Source organism: Myxocyprinus asiaticus, chromosome 40 (genome assembly GCF_019703515.2).
Source record: "Myxocyprinus asiaticus isolate MX2 ecotype Aquarium Trade chromosome 40, UBuf_Myxa_2, whole genome shotgun sequence".
Lineage (NCBI taxonomy): Eukaryota > Metazoa > Chordata > Actinopteri > Cypriniformes > Catostomidae > Myxocyprinus > Myxocyprinus asiaticus.
The window spans coordinates 12,110,767-12,133,132 of NC_059383.1; the positions used below are offsets into that span (position 1 = coordinate 12,110,767).

At 39.2% G+C, this 22,366-nt stretch overlaps 1 protein-coding gene across 1 annotated transcript in view; it reads left to right on the forward strand.

The window, feature by feature from the left end:
• LOC127431059 (ubiquitin domain-containing protein 2-like) overlaps positions 1-22,366 on the forward strand; it is a 63,267-nt gene that overhangs the window by 22,166 nt on the left and 18,735 nt on the right. The window lies entirely within an intron of this gene.

Here is a 22,366-nt window from a genome sequence, read left to right on the forward strand (position 1 = left end):
TGAAGTAAGTTTGGAGCGGAAGAAATGGAAATAAACCTTGTATAAATTGTCAGCTTTACACTAAACTAAAATGCTATTTCTAGCCATTTTACATGCACGTTACCAGGCACGATCATATTTTTTATCAAGAAAATTCATGTTGGATCATAATTACATTTTTATTCTAGAAAGACCTTTGATATAAGGGCAAAAATCATATTCTTGATATCTAAAAAATCCATAAATCTGTTTATCTTGTTTTAGTAACAACACTGCATAAGATATTTAGGTTTATCAGAGAATGTATTTTTAACATGTGTATTTTGTCTTACTGTACTGGCAGAGTTTTTATAGTCAAAACAAGTGAAAAAATCTACCAGTGCTGAAGAAGTAATCCAAAGTATTTAGAATACGTTACTGACCTTGAGTAATCTAATGAAATACATTACAAATTACATTTTACAGCATGTAATCTGTAATCTTTAGTGGAATACATATAAAAAGTAACCCTCCCAACCCTGTATACAGGTACAGTTGATGTCATTAAAACTAATTTTTTTTTAACCACTGCACAGATTTAATATTAGCAAACTATAGTTTTGGCAAGTCGTTTAGGACATCTACTTTGTGCATGACACAAGTATTTTTCCAACAATTGTTTACAGACAGATTGTTTCACTTTTAATTGACCATATCACAATTCCAGTGGGTCAGAAGTTTACATACACTAAGTTAACTGTGCCTTTAAGTTGCTTGGAAAATTTCAGAAAATGATGTCAAGCCTTTAGACAATTAGCTTCTGATAGGAGGTGAACTGAATTGAATGTGTACCTGTGGATGTATTTTAAGGCCTACATTCAAACTCAGTGCCTCTTTGTTTGACATCATGGGAAAATCAAAAGAAATCAGCCAAAGAAAATAAAATAACTGTGGACCTCCAAGTCTGGTTCATCCTTGAGAATGATTTCCAAACTCCTGAAGGTACTACATTCATCTGTACAAACAATAGTACGCAAGTATAAACACCATGGGACCACGCAGCCATCATACCGCTCAGGAAGGAGACACATTCTGTCTCCTAGAGATGAACGTAGTTTGGTGCCAAAAGTGCAAATCAATCCCTGAACAACAGCAAAGGACCTTGTGAAAATGTTGGAGGAAACAGGTAGACAAGTATCTATATCCACAGTAAAATAAGTCCTATATTGACATAATCTGAAAGGCTGCTCAGCAAGGAAGAAGCCACTGCTCAAAACTACCATAAAAAAAGTGCACATGATGACAAAGATCTTACTTTTTGGAGAAATATCCTCTGGTCTAATGAAACAAAAATTTAACTGTTTGGCCATAATGACCATTGATATGTTTGGAGGAAAAAGGGTGAGGCTTGCAAGCCGAAGAACACCATCCCAACTGTGAAGCATGTGGGTGGCAGCATTATTTTGTGGGGGTGCTTTGCTGCAGGAGGGACTGGTGCACTTCACAAAATAGATGGAATCATGAGGAAGGAAATTTATGTGGATATATTGAAGCAGCATCTCAAGACCTCAGCCAGGAAGTGAAAGCTTGGTCACAAATAAGTCTTCCAAATGGACAATGACCCCAAGCATACCTCCAGAGTTGTGGCAAAATGACTGAAGGACAACAAAGTCAAGGTAATGGAGTGGCCATCACAAAGCCTTGACCTCAGTCCAATAGAAAATGTGTGGGAAGAACTGAAAAAATGTGTGTGAGAACGAGGCCTACAAACCTGACTCTGTTACGCCAGTTCTGTTAGGAGGAATGGGCCAAAGTTCCAGCAACTTATTGTGAGAAGTTTGGGGAAGGCTATCCAAAATGTTTGACCCAAGCTAAACAATTTAAAGGCAATGCTACCAAATACTAACAAAGTGTATGCAAACTTCTGACCCACTGGGAATGTGATGAAAGGAATAAAAGCTGAAATAAATCATTCTCTCTACTATTATTGTGACATTTCACATTTTTAAAATAAAGTAGTGATCCTAAGTGACCTAAGGGAATGTTTTCTATGATTAAATGTCAGGAATTGTGGAAAACGGAGTTTAAATGTATTTGGCTAAGGTGTATGTAAACTTCTGACTTCAAGTGTATCACCAAGACATCTTAAAGGCCCACAGGTTTTCTTAAATTGGATTGCCACTAGGGATGAACCGATCCAAGACCTGGATCGGTATCGGCTCCGATAGTGAAGTTATTAGACAGATCGTGTATCGGTCTGACGAGCCCGATCCAAATCCAATACTGTGTGTTAATCATCTTCTTTACTGGCAAGCTCCAAAAATGACATGAAAGAACCATAAAGGCACCACTGAAGTAGTCCATATGACTCATGCATTTTATTCAGAGCCACTTGAATATGTGATAATAATGCGATAGCTCTGTGAATCGCAAAATGCTGCATTTAATAAGTAAATATACTGAATAGTGTGCATGCTCAGTGTGTTATTGAATGGTGCAGCTCTGTTGACACACATACATATCATGTGCAGACTGCTGATGTCCACGCGGCACTCAAAGCGGTGTGCAATATGCGAGCGCCACACACAAACAAAATCTCAGATGTAGAAGCTCAGTAGTTCAGTTTGCATATAACATGCATTGAGAATGTCATCGGATTAACATTTCACCAGTTTTTGAATAAGAGGCGAATTAAACTTCTCTGATCTAGCCCACATACAGACATGTATAGGACTTCTGGAGTGTTCTGACTGTCAAAATAAAAGCCAGAGGGTTTTAAAGTTAAAGGTGCATGACTGAAATATATTACTATTGTATTATCAAATTATAAAAGTCAATAATAATAATATTGATAATTTATTATTATTATTATTTGTTGTTTACAAATTATAACAATATTCAAGTTGACTGGGTTCTTGTGTGACAGAAATGTGGACTGATATCATACAGAAAAAAAAAAGAGATGTGTATCCTTTAAAGTCCAGATACAATTAAAAAACAAATTGTGCCAAAAAAAATAAAATGAAAAACTGGCTCCTCCTTAAGACTTTCATTGGAATTACAGTTAATTTTGCTGCTACATTGTCCAGTAGACTACTTAACAATAAAGTTTTTCTTAATAGGCTATACATTAATATTGAAATAATGTATAGTTAAAGGTTTGTGTTCCTTTACAAGAGTACCCCCGATTAGTATCACAGAGTGAGGTATAGATGTTCTAAACTGATTATGAAAAATGCAAAATTGGTATCAGATCAGGAACGGTGTCAGTCGATACTTAGATTTCAGGAGTTGGAATCAGATCGTAAAAGAAAAAGAGGTATCGGTGCATCCCTAATTGCCACCCACCTGGAAACATAGCTACTTAGGTTTTTAGTACTGTATTTGTCTCTGCCTGAGAAGCATTCCATTATTGAACATCTTACTACGCCTAAATCCCATACCTATATCTGTGCCAGCTCTGAACTAAAAGCATTAAAAGTGAAGTTTGTAATATTTGCGCCACTAGCGTCACCAAATGGAACTGCAAAAATTACTATTTTCAAACTGGTTTACCAAACACTCCCCCATCTTCCATTTGTTGGATAAACCAGGTAGTCCCACCCCAGACACAGGCCATTGGATGAGGCAGTGTTGCTGTGTCAGGCTATGTGGGTAAATTATGACAGAATTTTTAATGTCTGGGTGAACTATCCCTTCAACATTTGAAAGAATTACACAATTCATCTTCAAGCAAAAAATACTCATTCAGTGTTCCAAGTATTAGGTCATAAAAACTGTTTATGTAAGTCTATTGTAGAGTTTTTCTTGTGTTCCATCAAACATTAGAATTGACTACAGCGGCCTTGCTCCATGCAGAGCTGTTTAATGTTATCCCAGGCCAAGGTTATTCTCCATCCTACATTCTGGACTGAAAGGTTGTGTATATAATAGCAGCCAGATATTTTACCTAATAAATGTCCCTTTCTCAAATGCTTCTCAGGCCCTCTGATGTAACTGCTTGGATTTGAGCCTTTGGTAATTCTGCCAATGCTATTCACTGAGTCTGCATGTATCTGAATTCTCAAGGGAACAGATATACACTGACAGGAGGTAGAAGGTATAGTGGTAAGACTGAATGGTAAAGTGCAGTGGACAGTGTGACCATATCTACATATTTTTAAAATCTACTAGTTGGTGGATTGCTGGAACAACTTGTCGACTAAAGCAAGCACCACACTAGACGATTTGTCTAGCTATTTTTAGCTGTGAGCTGCATTTACATAATCGCCGGCCAGTAGGTGAGATGAAGCCCGCATTATTGTCTTCCAGCGGGAGGTCGTTAATCACTTGACCGTCGGGACTTCCTGCTGAGTTAATGGTAACAGCAATGGGAAAAACAGAAAAAATTGTTCTGTATCCGGGGTGGGCTCTCATGTTCTCTAAGTGACCAATGAGCTCCTTCTTTTACAAAAGAACTGTCAAGGCATCAAGCTGATCTGACCGTTTTCATCTGCGATTGCACTCAGCTGCATATCATCACAAACCAAGCATTTTTCCTGCGTTTTTCTCCTACACTAAAATTACTAATGAAATCAGAATGTGAAGGCAGAACAGTCCGTTTTTATAAAAGTAATTTCTTTACTCACCGAAAGCTGCAAATGGACGCGTGTTCTACGGCAAGCATCAAGGGAATAAATACACAATCACACACAAGTTACTCCATGAATCACAAACTTATTCACTCAATTACAATTGTTTTTGCTCTCGTGGTACTCGTAGTTTTTTGGCAAGGTCCATGTGACCAAGTTAGAGAGAGAGTTGTGGTGAGTTTGGTAAGTCTACCCACCCCCCACCACCATTCTTAATCGTAATTGTATGTGTCGTAGCAAAACAGTCGGCAAGTGTGACACCCTCGGCCAAAATCAAGTTGAGTCTGCTAGTGTAATGCCTGCTTAATCGGCCTTAAGGGAGCCCTGTATAATTAGGCTGCTTTTGGATGGTCCTGACCCTGATTGAATACATTTCATAGTGGCCGTTTACATAAGACATGTTCTTATGTAAACCAAGGGAGTACTACCAGCTAGATGGGGTGCAACAAAATGGAACCTCCTTGAATGGAACAAATATAGAGGTCTCTAGATGTGTTTTTAAAAAAAAATATATAATTTGAACTTGACATGCTGTCTTTAAAATGCAGTAATTCATTGCTGGATGTTCAAAAACAACAAATCAATGTGTTTGGCTGTTACAGTGGTGCTTTAAAGGGGATACATTAAGCTGATAATGTATTGGCCCAGTGCTTTCAGACCATATGTGTTATGAGTGGAAGAGACGGACCACTCATGTAAACCGTTTTATATGAATTGGGGAAATCTTGACACTCAGGCCAGAAACATCCTTCATTGCCAACGCACAGTCCGGTTTAACAAACTTAATGCACTGTGGCAGTAACAAACCTCAGTACTCGAGGCAATGGAGTTACTTTCAAAGGTTTGTGTCATAAAACCAGATGTTGTTATTCAGGGCTGGACGATAAACTATGTCGATCGGAAAAAACTTATTAATTGACTTGAGTAATTTTCAATATTTAGCCTACATTCTACACCTAGACCAGGGATGCTAATTGATCACTGATCGATCTTTCAGATTAACTTTTTTTTTATTGATTCATATATTAACAAATAAAAGCAAGAACATTTACAAACAGAATCAATATTTAACCCCCTCTATTACTACCCCCCCAATCCCCAACCCCACCCACAAGAACACCCCAGTTGTCCCACATGGATATAGGCACACAAAAACAAATATTAAAAATACAATAAAATAAAGTATGATAATCACACACATAACAACTACATCTACACCTCTTTCTCCACTGTCCCTCCCTGAGAGCCCTCCAAAAATGCCAGATATTTGCCCCACTTTCCCATAAAGTCCAAACTACCCAATCCTCTAAATATCCCTTCTTCAAAAGCTGCCACCCTTCCCATCTCCATACACCACTCTGGAAATTATGGCGCTTCTTCCGACTTCCAACCCCTTAAAATGACTTGTCTGCCAATCATAACACTTATCAGAACCCAATTTTCTATACATTTGTCCCCCAAATTTATGACCGCCCCATGGCCCAAAACACAAAGTCTGGGGCAAAGTAAAACCTGAGTGCCCAAAACGTCACACAAATAACTCTGAACCCTCAACCAAAAATCTTGAATCTTAACACATCCCCAAAAGACATGAGTTGTGTCTCCAAATTCTGATTGGCAACACCAGCAGGTGGGTGTGTCTTTAAGACCAAGCCTATATAATCTAGAGGGGGTCCAGTAAAATCTATGTAAAATCTTAAATTGCATAAGGCGAACCCTTGCATCTCTAGATGCAGACTTGACATTTTTTCGAATGCTAGTCCATACTCCTTCCTTCCAATACAAAATTTAAATCTTTCTCCCATAATCTCTTGATAGAAGTTAAAGCTACATCCCCCAGACTCTGAATTAGCAGGGAGTAATACACTGATGCCTCATGACCTTTTCCAAAAGCAGTAATCACCTCTCCCAAAGCATCTGCCGCCTTAGGGGGGTGTGTGCTACTCACAAAAACTGTACAGAGCATGTGGCGTAGCTGTAAATACCTATAAAACTGAGATCTGGGAATCCCAAAATGATGACCTAAATTCTCAAAAGATCAACACTCCACTCTCAGACAGGTTGCCGAGTGTAGTAACCCCCCTCACAATCCACTCTGACCAACAGTAAGGGGACTTATTGATATATAATTTGGGGTTCAGCCATATGCTTGAGGCAACATTTAAATAAATGTCCGAATTAAATACTGTGGCCACTCTTGTCCAAATCACATGCAAATGTGAAATAACGGGGTGTGACTTAACTTCTCCGTTTAGTTTGATCGAAAGGCTTTGCAATGGTGAAATAGGGGCAAGGACTTCCTGTTCAATAAGAAACCAGGGAGGGGCTCTCTCAGGTGGAAGCAACCAATGAGCCAAATGTCTAAGACCGAACGCATAATAATAAAACAAATCTTGGGTAGGCCTAGCCCACCCTTGTCAATCGGCTTATGTAACTTATTGAAATGTAACCTGGGACGTTTTCCATTCCAAATAAAGGACTTCGCTATGCTATCAAATTGTTTGAAATAAGAAAGGGGGACATCTACAGGGAGAGACTGTAGCAGGTAGTTAAATTTTGTAATACAATTCATTTTAATAACATTAACCTTTCCAATCATAGATACTGTAAGTGTAATGAAGCCCACCTGCCCACATCGCTTGGATCTTTGTCCTTTTTAAGAATCAGAATGATCCGGGCATGTGTCATGGTTGGGGGAAGCTTTCCATTCTTTAATGACTCCTTATAAACTTCTAGCATAAGTGGAGCCAGTTCTGTAGCATAAGATCTAAAAAAATTCAGCAGCAAAGCCATCTGGCCCCTTGCCTGTTGGTAAGGCCTTAATTACCTCGTCAATCTCCTCCAAGGTTATTTCAGAATCAAGAGAATGTTTTTGCTCAGTCGTCAGTTTAGGGAGTTCTAATGGTTCCACAAAGTTCCTAATATCTTCATCAGTGGATGAAGACGTGGAACTATAGAGATCAAGATATAATTCTTTAAAAGCATTATTAATATCAGTGGCTGAGGTAAATATTTCACCACCAGCAGATTTCACTAAGGGAATGGTAGAAAAAGACTCTCTCTGCTTTATATATCTAGCCAAAAGCTTCCCTGCTTTGTCCCCTGACTCAAAATATGACTGTCTTGCCCTGAATAACCAAAACTCCACCTACTGCGACAAAATAGTATTATATCCGTATTTCAAACGGGTCAGTTCTCTGAGGCCATTAGACGACATTCGGCGCTTCAACTCTGCCTCGACACTTTTAATATTCTCTTCCAATTCCACAAGTCCTTGTGCTTTGGATTTTTTGATGAATGAGGCATACTGTATGATCCGACCCCTAAGAAATGCCTTAAGTGCTTCCCAAGCCACGCCTACAGAGGATACTGAGGACCAGTTGGTCTCCATATAGACATTGATTTCAGTCTTTAACATTTGTTGAAAATCAGGATTTTGCAAAAGGGATACATTTAAAGCGGCAACTATATGATTTCTTTTTCTCTGTATGTGGCAACACCACTAAACTCACCAGGGCATGATCTGAGACTAAGATATTTCCAATTGAGCAATCAACAACAGATGAAATGATGGATTTAGATATTTTTAAAAAATCTATTCTAGAATAAAATCTTATGGACTGATGAAAAAAATTTATAGTCCCTCCCAGGTGGGTTCAAAAGTCTCCAAATATCTGTAAGACCAAGATTTGTACACATTCTGTGACGCGTCAGTGTTGCTCTAGGGGGCTTACACTTTTGCTTCACTATGATCAAGGACTGAGTCCATCAATAGATTAAATTCTCCCAATATTATATCATGAGGGGTGTCAGCAGCTTGCAACATCCCTTCAAGATCTATAAAAAAGCATTAGGTGCGTAAATATTAGCCAAAATCAAACTTTGCCTCTGAATTTCTACTAAAACAATAATGACTCTACCTGATTTATCTTTAATCTGTTTGAAAAATTTGAATTGTTGATGTTTATTTATCAATATGATGACCCTGCTGCTCTTACTTGAGCCAGCGCTAAAGAAAACATATCCACCCCATATCTTCCCAAATTTTTCAGCTTCCTGTGGGGAAAGATGTGTTTCTTGAAGAAAGACTATATCATATTTCTTAGGTTTAAGAAAATAAATAACCTTCCTTCCTTTTTATGGGGTGGCCCAACCCATTCACATTCCATGTGGAGAGAGACAATCCACTCATATTAACATTTTACATTTTGATATAATAAAAAAAATTAATCTTGCGTCAAAAACAGGATTATACAGACCACATTCCAACATTATTACAACAATCAAACCCCGAACTTCCCCCTGAACAAAACAAACAGAACGCAAAAACGTATGCATTAACCCAGCGCACGACAGCGCCAACCGGCGTCCATCCCTCTAAACTCAAGAGTCCATGTACGCATACAAGAACCCCCGCAACAACTTTGCCATCGGATTGCTCAAGTCTGGAGCTTCTGCAAAAATTTTGTGAGGCAAAATTACATAACAGAAAATACTTTGTAAAACAGACCCAAGCCAATAGGCAGAATAAACACAAAGAACATGTAGATTCATTCACAGAACTGTCTCGAAGGTGTGTTCCTCCACAAAACAAATTCCAGCTGATATAAAACCGTTCATTTTCCTTGGACAGATAAACAATTGTTCAGTGAGCCAGCTGTTATGAGTGCAGCAGATGACGTAATCATTCTAATGTCCCTTAAAAATACTCCACAAAAATTAACTCCAGCCAACAGAAGGCATAAGCACAAAGAACGAAAAGATTCATCCATAACTGTCCCGAAAGAGTGTTATTCCACAAAACAAGCTCCAGCCACCAGACGGAACCAACAAAAAAAAAAAAAACACACAAACAAAACAGACGCCCCGGTTTCTCGAATGATCAAGTGTGTATTGAGCGAGTCAAATTCACTCGGCAGCTGCATAAAAATAATAATACACCATGACTTACTCAGTTCATCAACTTTATAAAAGACATCCTTTGTGTAGGCATGAAGATATTTTGCAGTCATTCTTAGTGTCCATTTTCAATCTGTCCGGGAACTTCAGTGTAAAAGCGATCATCCGTCCATGCAGAAGTTTCTTGAAGGAGTCATTCCACAAAACGAACTCCAGCCGCTAGATGTAGCCAGCGCAAAAAGAAACAAAAATGACGCCCAGCTTCCTCGGACAGCCAGAGTAAGTACAGCGAGTTAATCCACTCTGGAGCTACATGAAAAATCCCAAATGGCTTACTCACCCATTATTTTAATAAAAGACAGTGCTTGCTTTGGACATGTAAATACCCTACGACCAACCTTCATTTCTTTTCTCAGTTTGGCCGGAAACATCAGTGCAAAAGCAATCTTCCATTGATGTAAGAGTTTCTTACATTCCTTGAATCGATCACGTTTCTCTCTTGTCGCATTCGCAAAGTCCGGGAACAAGAAAATATTGTGATTCTACCAAGAAAGCTTTCCTTTGCTCCTCGCCTGGCGCAACACGAGATCTTTATCGGATGATCTCAGAAATTTGGCCAGAATTGATCGAGGCCTGTCTCCCTCAGCAGATCTGCGAGGCGGGACTCTGTGAGCTCGCTCGATTTCCAGTTTATGGCCTGTTATGTCGAGCAGACTCTGGAAGAGTTCGTCCAGGAATTTCACCATATCTCTGCCTTCATGCTCAGGAATTCCAACAATTCGTATGTTATTCCTTCGGCTCCTATTTTCCAAATATTCAAGTTGAAATATGAAAAACATTTCACGACTATTTTGGATGCGGGCGAATTAGAGGATGATTCCCTTTCCGAAGACTCCAGATAATCGATTCGTTTCTCAACTTCTGTTACTCTTTTGACCAACTCGGAGAATTTGGTTTCCATCGGCGTAATCGATCGATGTATTACAAAGAGATCCTCCAAGTCAGCAACAACCTTCGTCAGCATCACCGAGATGTTTGACAGTTGACGCTGGATTTCATCTCCCAACGTGCCACCCAAATCGAGTCCCCGGTCTGCAGGCACAGAGGTTTCATCTTGAGCATGTAAGTGTCTTTTAATGTCTCCAGAGCCTGAGGATTTTGACTTCTTTGCCATGTTTACCTCAAAGAACAAATATGTACTGGGTGTATCGAATCTCACCAGATTATAACATGAAAATAATAAAAACAGCAAAGTGTGCAGAGCTCGTGATTCACACTACTGCTTCTCTCATGGTGTCACGTGATCCCCCGGTCGATCTTGAGAACTTAAAGATTGATTTTTTACTTCCTTGCTTCTGTAGCCATGCGCTGTTGGACTGACAGGCAGCTTGTGTGTATGTGTGTGCTTTATATGCGTGTGTGCTTCGAGAGCACTCGTGCTAATTTGCGCCTAAACAATCAAATATACTTCAAAATTCCACTAAATTGTCTTGACGAGGTATTAATGTAAAGACAGTCAGTTATGTCTAGTGAAAGTAAACAGTGGAGAAAAAAGCGGATTTGTATCAAAATGTCGGACTTGAAGTGTAAATATAACCTGAAAACTACCGCTATGAGTTTTCTCATTTTATTTCATTCTCAATGTTTCCTTAAACTTGATACTGCTATTACGTTTTCTTAATTTGTATTTTTTGTTCTATTCTTTTTTTATTGTTTCTATTCATTTTTTTTGCATTATAACATATTGCATTTGTTTCTTTATTCTTATTTAATTACAGGCTGTTTACTTGTCTTGAATAGTTACTTGAGAACTTGAAACAATGCTTGCATAATTAACAAATTATTTTTATTATTATTTGTTGTGGTCTAGAAGGCCTAGATCTCATTCCGGATGCACTGTAGCTGTATTGCATTTCTATGGAAAGTATTCACAGTGCTTCACTTTTTCCACATTTTGTTATGTTACAGCCTTATTCCAAAATGGATTAAATTCATTATGTTCCTCAAAATTCTACAAACAATACCCCATAATGACAACGTGAAAGTTGTTTGTTTGAAATCTTTGCAAATTTATTAAAAATAAAAAACTAAAAAAAATCACATGTACATAAGTATTCATAGCCTTTGCCATGACACTCAAAATTGAGCTCAGGTGCATCCTGTTTCCACTGATCATCCTTGAGATGTTTCTACAACTTGATTGGAGTCCACCTGTGGTAAATTCAGTTGATTGGACATGATTTGGAAAGGCACACACTTCTGTCTATATAAGGTCCCACAGTTAACAGTGCATGCCAGAGCACAAACCAAGCCATGAAGTCCAAGGAATTGTCTGTAGACCTCCGAGACAGGATTGTATCGAGGCACAGATCTGGGGAAGGGTACAGAATGTCTGCAGCATTGAAGGTCCCAATGAGCACAGTGGCCTCCATCATCCATAAATGGAAGAAGTTTGGAACCACCAGGACTCTTCCTAGAGCTGGCCGCCTGGCCAAACTGAGCGATCGGGGGAGAAGGGCCTTAGTCAGGGAGGTGACCAAGAACCCGATGGTCACTCTGACAGAGCTCCAGAATTTCTCTGTGGAGAGAGGTGAAACTTCCAGAAGAACAACCATCTCTGCAGCACTCCACCAATCAGGCCTGTATGGTAGAGTGGCCAGACGGAAGCCACTCCTCAGTAAAAGGCACATGACAGCCCGTCTGAAGTTTGCCAAAAGGCACCTGAAGGACTCTCGGACCATGAGAAACAAAGATTGAACTCTTTGGCCTGAATGGCAAGCATCATGTCTGGAGGAAACCAGGCACCGCTCATCACCTGGCCAATACCATCCCTACAGTGAAGCATGGTGGTGGCAACATCATGCTGTGGGGATGTTTTTCAGCAGTAGGAACCGGGAGACTAGTCAGGATCGAGGGAAAGATGAATGCAGCAATGTACAGAGATATCCTTGATGAAAACCTGCTCCAGAGCGCTCTGGACCTCAGACTGGGGTGAAGGTTCATCTTCCAACAGGACAACGACCCTGAGCACACAGCCAAGATAACAAAGGAGTGGCTCCGGGACAACTATGTGAATGTCCTTGAGTGGCCCAGCCAGAGCCCAGACGTGAACCTGATTGAACATCTCTGGAGAGATCTGAAAATGGCTGTGCACCGACGCTCCCCACCCAACCTGATGGAGCTTGAGAGGTCCTGCAAAGAAGAATGGGAGAAACTGCCCAAAAATAGGTGTGCCAAGCTTGTAGCATCATACTCAAAAGACTTGAGGCTGTAATTGGTGCCAAAGGTGCTTCAACAAAGTACTGAGCAAAGGCTGTGAATACTTATGTACATGTGATTTTTTTTTTTTTTTTTTTTTTTTTTTTTTTTATATAAATACATTTGCAAAGATTTCAAACAAACTTCTTTCACGTTGTCATTATGGGGTATTGTTTGTAGAATTTTGAGGAAAATATTGAATTTAATCCATTTTGGAATAAGGCTGTAACATAACAAAATGTGGAAAAAGTGAAGTGCTGTGAATACTTTCCGGATGCACTGTATCAACTGAACACAACAGCAACTCCGACATCGGCACCATTGCTGTTTATTTATGTACTATTTAGTTAAACCTTTTTTTCATGATCCATAATGCGTCCGAAAATTTTTTGACAAAGGCAAGTTCCTTCAGTGGACGTATTGACTTTTTTTATGCTACAGCAATTACTTCATGCACAGGTTACTTAACTGACACGCGTCGGGCCAGAACCATGAAGAACATTGTTGGGAATTTGAAAAAAAATGAGGAGAGTCAAATATCCTTTGAAGACGATGAAATTGTGGCAAAAAGAGGTCACACACCTTATGTAGGATTAAATCCTAAACTGAGTATACTACTTATACTCAAACAAGTTATGTTCACATTCATTCTTGGGGACTAACAAACATGTGGAATATCAATACAATATTGAAAAAAAAAAAAAAAAAAATTATTGTGATAATATTTTTGGCCATATTGCCCAGCCCTAGTATTCAGGTTAGTTCCAAATTTAGTTTTAGGGTTTTTAGAAAAAATTAATCTTAAACACCGTTTTAAGTTTTACTCTTGAATAACTAAACTGGCTCTCGGCATGAATATAGCCATAGAAGCTGGTATGGCATTAAAAAAGGAAAGAAAGAAAGAAAGAACTTTCTCAGTCATTAATATTAGCTTCAAACTGTTGCTCTGCCATGACAGACAGTAGTTGGGAGTGAAAGAGAAAACTCACTATAGAAGCAGAGAGTTCACACAAATGTCCACTATAGTGCCCCTTGTGACAACATTGAGAATGCCACACATACTTTCGTTGAGTTATGAATTGTGGTCTGACCACTGATATATAATATAGAACTGGATTACTGATGACATCATAACAGTGAAGTCACTGCACTGCCATATTGCTATGCCCAAACATTCCAGTGTCCCTATTTATTTAATAGGAAATAATCTCATTTCAGCAAGTAAACATTAGTAATTCAATCACCGATTTTATATCTGAAATCTGCATGTACATCCCAACATCGCAAATGTCGCACAAATTTTTCCTGTTTCTTGAAAGCCGGAGTAAGTTATGTATATCTATCAAACAGCATCCATCTCTAACAAACCTCATCAGTGAACAGATAAGCTGAATGTAAACAAGTTCACTGAAACTGAGGTAAGATACAAACAGACATTTTAAGACTTTATTTATTGTGAGCATCGAAATGTTTGTTCAGAGTTATTTTATGTTTTTATCAAAAAGTGCCTTTTTCTCGCGGTCACTTGAATAAGAGCACGCACTCTCTCTCCCTCTATCACGCGCAGCGAGGGAGGCACGTAAAGCAAAGCTGGCTCAAATTAAACTGATACGCTAGGTTTAAATGGCAAATGAACATGTGTTTATGACATGTATCCATGTATGACTACAGAGAGCACTTCAATATGAAAACAAGCAAATCCCGTGCATTTAAGGTGATTTAGAAATCCAGTTCTGACTTTTTTAAAGTCCATTTCTGGGGTAGGACGTATTGTCACCCTAAACAAGCAGATATTACAGCTTTTTCTACTTACAATACAACTTGTGGACAGTTTTTCCGCTTTGGAGATCATTGTGCTGCACTGATAGACTGAACACCGGGGAAGGTGGATGCTCTGACATTGCGATCCGCATATATCTTCTTCCTCATAAAGAATATTATCCATAAAAAGCTAATTAAACATTAATCATGATTGTCATTAGGGGGCGAAATGCAACTGTTGTATCCACAGTTCGGAGATGGTGAAACGGGTGTTTTCACCTGTCAGTCATTGAGGCTCTATGACAGTTGGGGAATACCAAGATGGCCGCTCGAACATTTCTGGTGGCTTCACCTCCTGCTGGCAGTTTACCGTTGCGTCAACGATCCAGTTCTATATATATCATTGGGTCTGACACATTTTGGGACACAACAATGCACAGTCAAGCGTGCGTAGCTAAAAGTGTCTGCGTTCTGTACTCGCATAGGGTATTAGAACGTTTACATACACAGCAATATGCTAATAACTATTCAAAATCAGTTTATTTAAAAAATCAAACAACGCAAGACAACTGTTTATGTGTTTAGTCTAGAGCGTGCATGTACATTTGACCAAACTGAAAAAATACTTTTTTATATGAGCAAAAGAAGCCCTAGTTATTATACCATTGTTGTCAGATTTTATCGATGAATTGAAATGTTATTGATTTTATAATTTTGAACAGTTTTTGAGATTTTGGTTTTTCCCATTCAAGTACTTGCACAACTTCTGAACACGCCTGCACACGTTGCCGAAAAAGCACAATTTCTGAAAGTTTACGGGAAAGTGTGCCACATTTTCGGGCTAACACACTTATGGCACTTTTCCACAGCATGTTACGGTTCGACTCGACTCTGCTCGCATTACTTTTCTGAGCTTGCTTTTCCACTGCAGTTTAGTGCCGCCTCAACGTGGGTGGGATTATAGGCTGATCGTCATTGTTGCACCACCTCTACTGCTGTGACATCATCTTAAACGCGACATCTTAAACATTACTGACCATAAACGATCTTTCCAGTAGCTGGTCAACTAAATAAAGTGAAGCTTTCAAGCAGAATATAGAGTTAACGTAACAAAACGTTCCATCCTTCATCATGGACTCCAACAACGCCGAGTACAGGGCACTCTCCCTCCCACTGCTCGCCGGTCTATTGCCAGAGATAGCATCCATTTGGTCAAACCACTTCCACTTTCTTCTGTTTGAACCACTCCAGCTGTTGTGGTCCTTGATGGCTCTGTAGTCACTTAATTTTTTTTTTTAACTATTCCCTACACTGTTGGTAGGTCTGATGGTAGCCGTGTGTGGCCAACAGCTGAGACACTTCCTGAGACTTTTTCGTTTCGCATCGTTTCATTTGTTGCTAACGAGAGGAACGTCTGCACCTCGTTTATTGACCATGCTGTGGTTTTGCGCACAGCCATTTCTTTTTACAATTCGAAAGTCGCGTGAACAAATGATATTGCTGTCGCTGTTGCTAACTTTAAAACTAGCGGGTTGATGTCCTGTGTCGCAAATCCAGTGACGCTGGTAGTGACGATTCTCTCTGACCAATCAGTAATCTGCAGGGTTTTGACTTCACATTTATTATCAGCTCGGCTCGCTTGGAACCTTGACCGAGGTGGTACTAAAAAATGTATCAGGTACCAGGTACTATCCACAGTGGAAAAGTCCCAAAAAGCGAGCAGAGTCGAGTCGAGCTGTACCGTGCAGTGGAAAAGCCCCATTACGGTGCACCTCCGGGAACGGACCACTTTTGTACACTGGACGTGCATTCAACCCGAACACTCCCGCCCACCAGTGGAAACACATCTGAACACTTCCGCGCACCAGCCGAAGCACATCCGAGCACTCCTGCACACTAGCACAGAAATTCCTGTGTCCCACATTTAGAAAAGTCCGAAAATGTCCACACATCTGTCCCACATCCCACATATGCTGTAATATGCCTTAGGAAGGTAAGTGCTTAATGTATGTTTGCTTCACACCAATAAAGACTGGAATACAGTGATTTCATTAAGCATATTAAAAGTATACAAAGCATCAAATTAGGCAACAATATAACCGTTATACAGTATACCAAGGAAATTACATAACCTATCATTATAATAAATGTAAAAACTCACTTGAATAAGTATGCATGAAGAAAATGCATTTACAGCATTACACAATTGTTTCATAAGTATACTTTTAAACATTTACAACATTTTATAAACATTTTACTGTATAATACATATGGATAATAAAAATTAAACTATTTTAAAAGCAACAGTTAGGTCTACTGTATAATACGTATGAAACAAGTTCACAACTCGGGTTGTTGTAAATAAGAAATATTTAAATTCAGTGATTGATTTAAATCAATTCACAGAATTAAGTAATCTTTAAATAAAGCACATGTCATGAATTCAGAATATATGTGTGTAGAGCCAAGGAGGGCGGGCCCGGGCTGGAATGACGCACGCCCGGTCACCCATCAGCCTGATGGGGTGCACGAGGGATAAAGGCGGCCGGGGACGACAGTTTGAGAGAGAGAGAGAATTACAGGCAGCTGCCCTGTGTGTGGTTATGTTTGTGTGTTTTTGGTTAAGCTGATCATTAAACTATTATTTATATTCTCAAGCCGGTTCTCGCCACCTCCTTTCCCTCTAACCCCCTTACAATGTGAAGTATTTAATTCAACTTAATGAGGAGTAGTAAAACAAGATGTTTTAAACAATACAGTTTGGTAAAAGGCAAAAGCAACAATATTTTATTTGCCATTTAATTGAGCTAATTTTATACTTGTATGAACTTCTATGTATAATGTAAATATTTAACCCTTTTGTTTAGATCAAACTATTATCAGATATAGTTTTTGAGTGAAACAGCAGTTACTGTCCATTGGTCTTTGTAATTTTCTCCTTCCACCATCTCTATCAGGAGTTTGTCGTGGTCATTATGCAACATGCCTTTTCACACCTTCGTCCGGGAAATTCTCTATTTTGTTTGTTTTTCTCTGCTGTACCTGTAAAGAATAAAGTAGTACAAGAACTTATTAATAAAAGCAACACAGGCCAACTGAATGCAAATTTATGTAGACAAATGTAGGCCCATTTATCATGTCTTACTAACATCTGTATTTTGTTTGATAGACTATTTACAATGCAGAGTCCAATGATAGAACAATAAGTGGCTGTATCCACCCTCCAGCATGATTATTTCTTCAGGGTTTGGAGAAAAGCAGTGTTTGGTTTTCACAGTTATCTGAGATTAACTTCTGCCATTTCTTCAGGGTCTTCAACGATTATCTCTTTACTATTGAATATAAAAACAAGCACACAACATCAGCCATGAGCCTATTGTCTTTATTAGTTTGTTGCATGTTAAGAGAAATAGTAGCAGTAATTTATGTATCTACATGCAGAGTGAAAAGCAAGAGAATAAAGTGACAAAATGTGATACTGTTTGTGTTGTAGTATAGTCAGTTACACTTCTTGTAAGCACAACAGAGCAGAGTCCTGCACATGGGCAGGTACCCGTGGGTACCCACAGGTTGAACCAGTAATATTTGATGTAGCGGGTGGAAAAATATTTACATTGTCATTTGCGGTGTGGGAATCAATTGGCATGGGTGGACTGCGGGTCAAAGAGCCAAGGCTATTTTTTTAAATGTCAAAATGTTCATCTTTCTCATCTTTTTTTTCTGTTAATTGTCACCACAATGTTAGGCTAGGTATCTATTTTTCTTACAGTAAATGCTCCAGCTCAGAGTGCCTAATGTTAATTTGATTGCTTGTGTGATATGAGCAAATAAACTATTTTTGTCTGCCTGATGTAGTAGATTTATTTTAATGCGGGTGTGGCGCAATCTTTGTTAAACGGGCCAGGTATGGAATTTAATTAGTGCTGCTGTCAGATAACGGGTCGGTGTTTTGTTAAGTACTGTGAGTGTGGGGTGGGGTGCGGGTTTACAAAACAAGACCCGTGCAGGACTCTGGAACAGACCCATTGTGGTGGATCTCTCTTTTGCTGATACTTGTTTGACTGCCATATTTTTGATTAAAAAAAAATATACTGCAACCACTGAACATAGCATTTTAATTAGTTAAATGTGGTTATTTTAAATTAAGACTCTTTTCTTATACTTACCAGTCCAAACAAATCCTCTTCACTCTTACTGGCATTTTATTACCTATATAAATAATAATACAAAAATCTTAATACAAATGCCTTGATGAATCAAGAAGAATTACTGTGGTACAGATGGCGGAAACAAAAAATCTAAATACAAACAAACCGGATATCTCCTGTTTTGCTGAATCATCGTTATCATCCTTATCCTCCATCTGTTTGCAGGTCAGAGTGTTCCACTGATTGTCTCTATCCAGAAACACTAACAGTGAACGCTACAATAAAACGGCTTGTTTTAGCAACAAAATTACACATTCAGCATATATCGAAGTAAACCAGCCTTACACTAACTGCTGTCTCATATACTACATGAACATTGTACAGTGCATTTACTGAGTGCAAAAATCTTTCGGACCGGTTCACCTTTAGCCAAGGAGCTGCCAAAGCTTCCCCATGATCCGCTACACAGTCTATTTAGTTGAGCTAAAAAAAAAAAAAAAAAACAGTATAAAACATGATATTTACATTGTAAAAACATGCTGGCATGCACATTTACATACACATTCACAACTTACTAGTCCAGTCAGAGAATTTGAGCTAAAACAATATTTTTAAATACTTACCAGTATAAACTCATCCTCGTCGATCTTACTGGCCTTTTATTGCCAAAAAAAAAAAACCTGAGGAAAAAATTTCTTTAAAAAAAACTCGATACAGATGCTTTGATGAAATTAGAAGATTGACTGTGGCACAAACGGCAGAAACATACAAATGCAAACAAACGAACCTCATCTTTCTCCTCTTCATCATCCTTCCACATCCTCGTTCCTCAAGTTTCAGTTCAGAACAGTGTAGAGTGCTCAAAACACACCACTTTCAATAATTGATTAAACATAAAAACTATCTTGTTTATTAGCTGCTGTAGTTAGTACAGATCACTAGTTAAAGTAAGCTAAGCTAGGCTAGGCTAATTCATCGCAGCAGTCTTGCATGTGAATTTAGTGCTTTTTGTCCCTTTAAGAGCGTCTACTAAATAAATACACTTAAATGTGCATTTGCATCGATGCTTACCCAAGTTGTTTCTTCGAAATTATCCAATTTCTATAAAATTTCATTAATCATTGTTTTGTCGGCGTTCAACAGCACAGCTGCAACCCCCACAATTGCCTCAAAAAAATCACAGTACAAAGAAAATCCTCCCATTTCTGTGGGAGTATGAACAACAACGAAATTAGTATGTACCTGGACGTGCATAAAAAGCACATTAGTGAGCATTTACAAAGGAATTATTGGAGAAACGCACACGAGGCAGAATCCAGTATCTTCGCGTTATCTTAACAGACACAACTCATCCGTGTTCATGCTTAAAGAGGCCATAGCCCCATTTATGATTTCTCTTCTGTACAATAAAAATACAGCATTAGTATTGCTATTACAAATTTATTATATACTAATTAATTAGTATTTTTTTTTTCTCCCAATTTGGAATGCCCAATTCCCAACGTGCTTTTAAGTCCTCGTGGTCGCGTAGTGATTCGCCTCAGTCCGGGTGGCGGAGGACGAATCCCAGCTGCCTCAATGTCTGAGACCGTCAGCCCGTGCATCTTATCACGTGGCTTGTTGAGCGCGTTGCCACGGAGACATAGCACGTGTGGAGGCTTCGCCATCCACTGCGGCAACCATGGTCAACTCACCACGCGCCCCACCAAGAACGAACCACATGTGCGACCACAAGGAGGTTACCACATGTGACTCTACCCTCCCTAGCAACCGGGCCAATTTTGTTGCTTAGGAGACCTGGCTGGAGTCACTCAGCACACCCTGGGATTCGAACTAGCGAACTCCAGGGGTGATAGCCAGCGTCTTTTAAAGATTTGATTATTGGCTGATTGTAATAAACATATGAATCCCTGAGAAGAGACTTGCTACCAAAACGGTTGTGATGTGTAATATATATTAGGGAGATATTAGGCCTAATCTGTGAATTAAAAATGTGTGTACAGGTGCATCTCAATAAATTAGAATGTCGTGGAAAAGTTCATTTATTTCAGTAATTCAACTCAAATTGTGAAACTCGTGTATTAAATACATTCAATGCACACAGACTGAAGTAGTTTAAGTCTTTGGTTCTTTTAATTGTGATGATTTTGGCTCACATTTAACAAAAACCCACCAATTCACTATCTCAACAAATTAGAATATGGTGACATGCCAATCAGCTAATCAACTCAAAACACCTGCAAAGGTTTCCTGAGCCTTCAAAATGGTCTCTCAGTTTGGTTCACAAGGCTACACAATCATGGGGAAGACTGCTGATCTGACAGTTGTCCAGAAGACAATCATTGACACCCTTCACAAGGAGGGTAAGCCACAAACATTCATTGCCAAAGAAGCTGGCTGTTCACAGAGTGCTGTATCCAAGCATGTTAACAGAAAGTTGAGTGGAAGGAAAAAGTGTGGAAGAAAAAGATGCACAACCAACCGAGAGAACTGCAGCCTTATCATTGTCAAGCAAAATCGATTCAAGAATTTGGGTGAACTTCACAAGGAATGGACTGAGGCTGGGGTCAAGGCATCAAGAGCCACCACACACAGACATGTCAAGGAATTTGGCTACAGTTGTCGTATTCCTCTTGTTAAGCCACTCCTGAACCACAGACAATGTCAGAGGCGTCTTACCTGGGCTAAGGAGAAGAAGAACTGGACTGTTGCCCAGTGGTCCAAAGTCCTCTTTTCAGATGAGAGCAAGTTTTGCATTTCATTTGGAAACCAAGGTCCTAGAGTCTGGAGGAAGGGTGGAGAAGCTCATAGCCCAAGTTGCTTGAAGTCCGGTGTTAAGTTTCCACAGTCTGTGATGCTTTGGGGTGCAATGTCATCTGCTGGTGTTGGTCCATTGTGTTTTTTGAAAACCAAAGTCACTGCACCCGTTTACCAAGAAATTTTGGAGCACTTCATGCTTCCTTCTGCTGACCAGCTTTTTAAAGATGCTGATTTCATTTTCCAGCAGGATTTGGCACCTGCCCACACTGACAAATGCACCAAAAGTTGGTTAAATGACCATGATGTTGGTGTGCTTGACTGGCCAGCAAACTCACCAGACCTGAACCCTATAGAGAATCTATGGGGTATTGTCAAGAGGAAAATGAGAAACAAGAGACCAAAAAATACAGATGAGCTGAAGGCCACTGTCAAAGAAAGCCTGGGCTTCCATACCACCTCAGCAGTGCCACAAACTGATCACCTCCATGCCACGCCGAATTGAGGCAGTAATTAAAGTAAAATGAGCCCCTACCAAGTATTGAGTACATATACAGTAAATGAACATACTTTCCAGAAGGCCAACAATTCACTAAAAATGTTTTTTTTATTGGTCTTATGATGTATTCTAATTTGTTGAGAGAGTGAATTGGTGGGTTTTTGTTAAATGTGAGCCAAAATCATCACAATTAAAAGAACCAAAGACTTAAACTACTTCAGTCTGTGCGCATTGAATTTATTTAATACACGAGTTTCACAATTTGAGTTGAATTACTGAAATAAATGAACTTTTCCACGACATTCTAATTTATTGAGATGCACCTGTATAACATGAAATCAGACAACCTAAAGAACAACACCGACTGATGCACAAAAACAAAAATACCTGTACGCTCCAGAAGTGAGACATGTAACTGGTGTTTCATGAGGGTGACATGAAGTAGACTGTTTTGA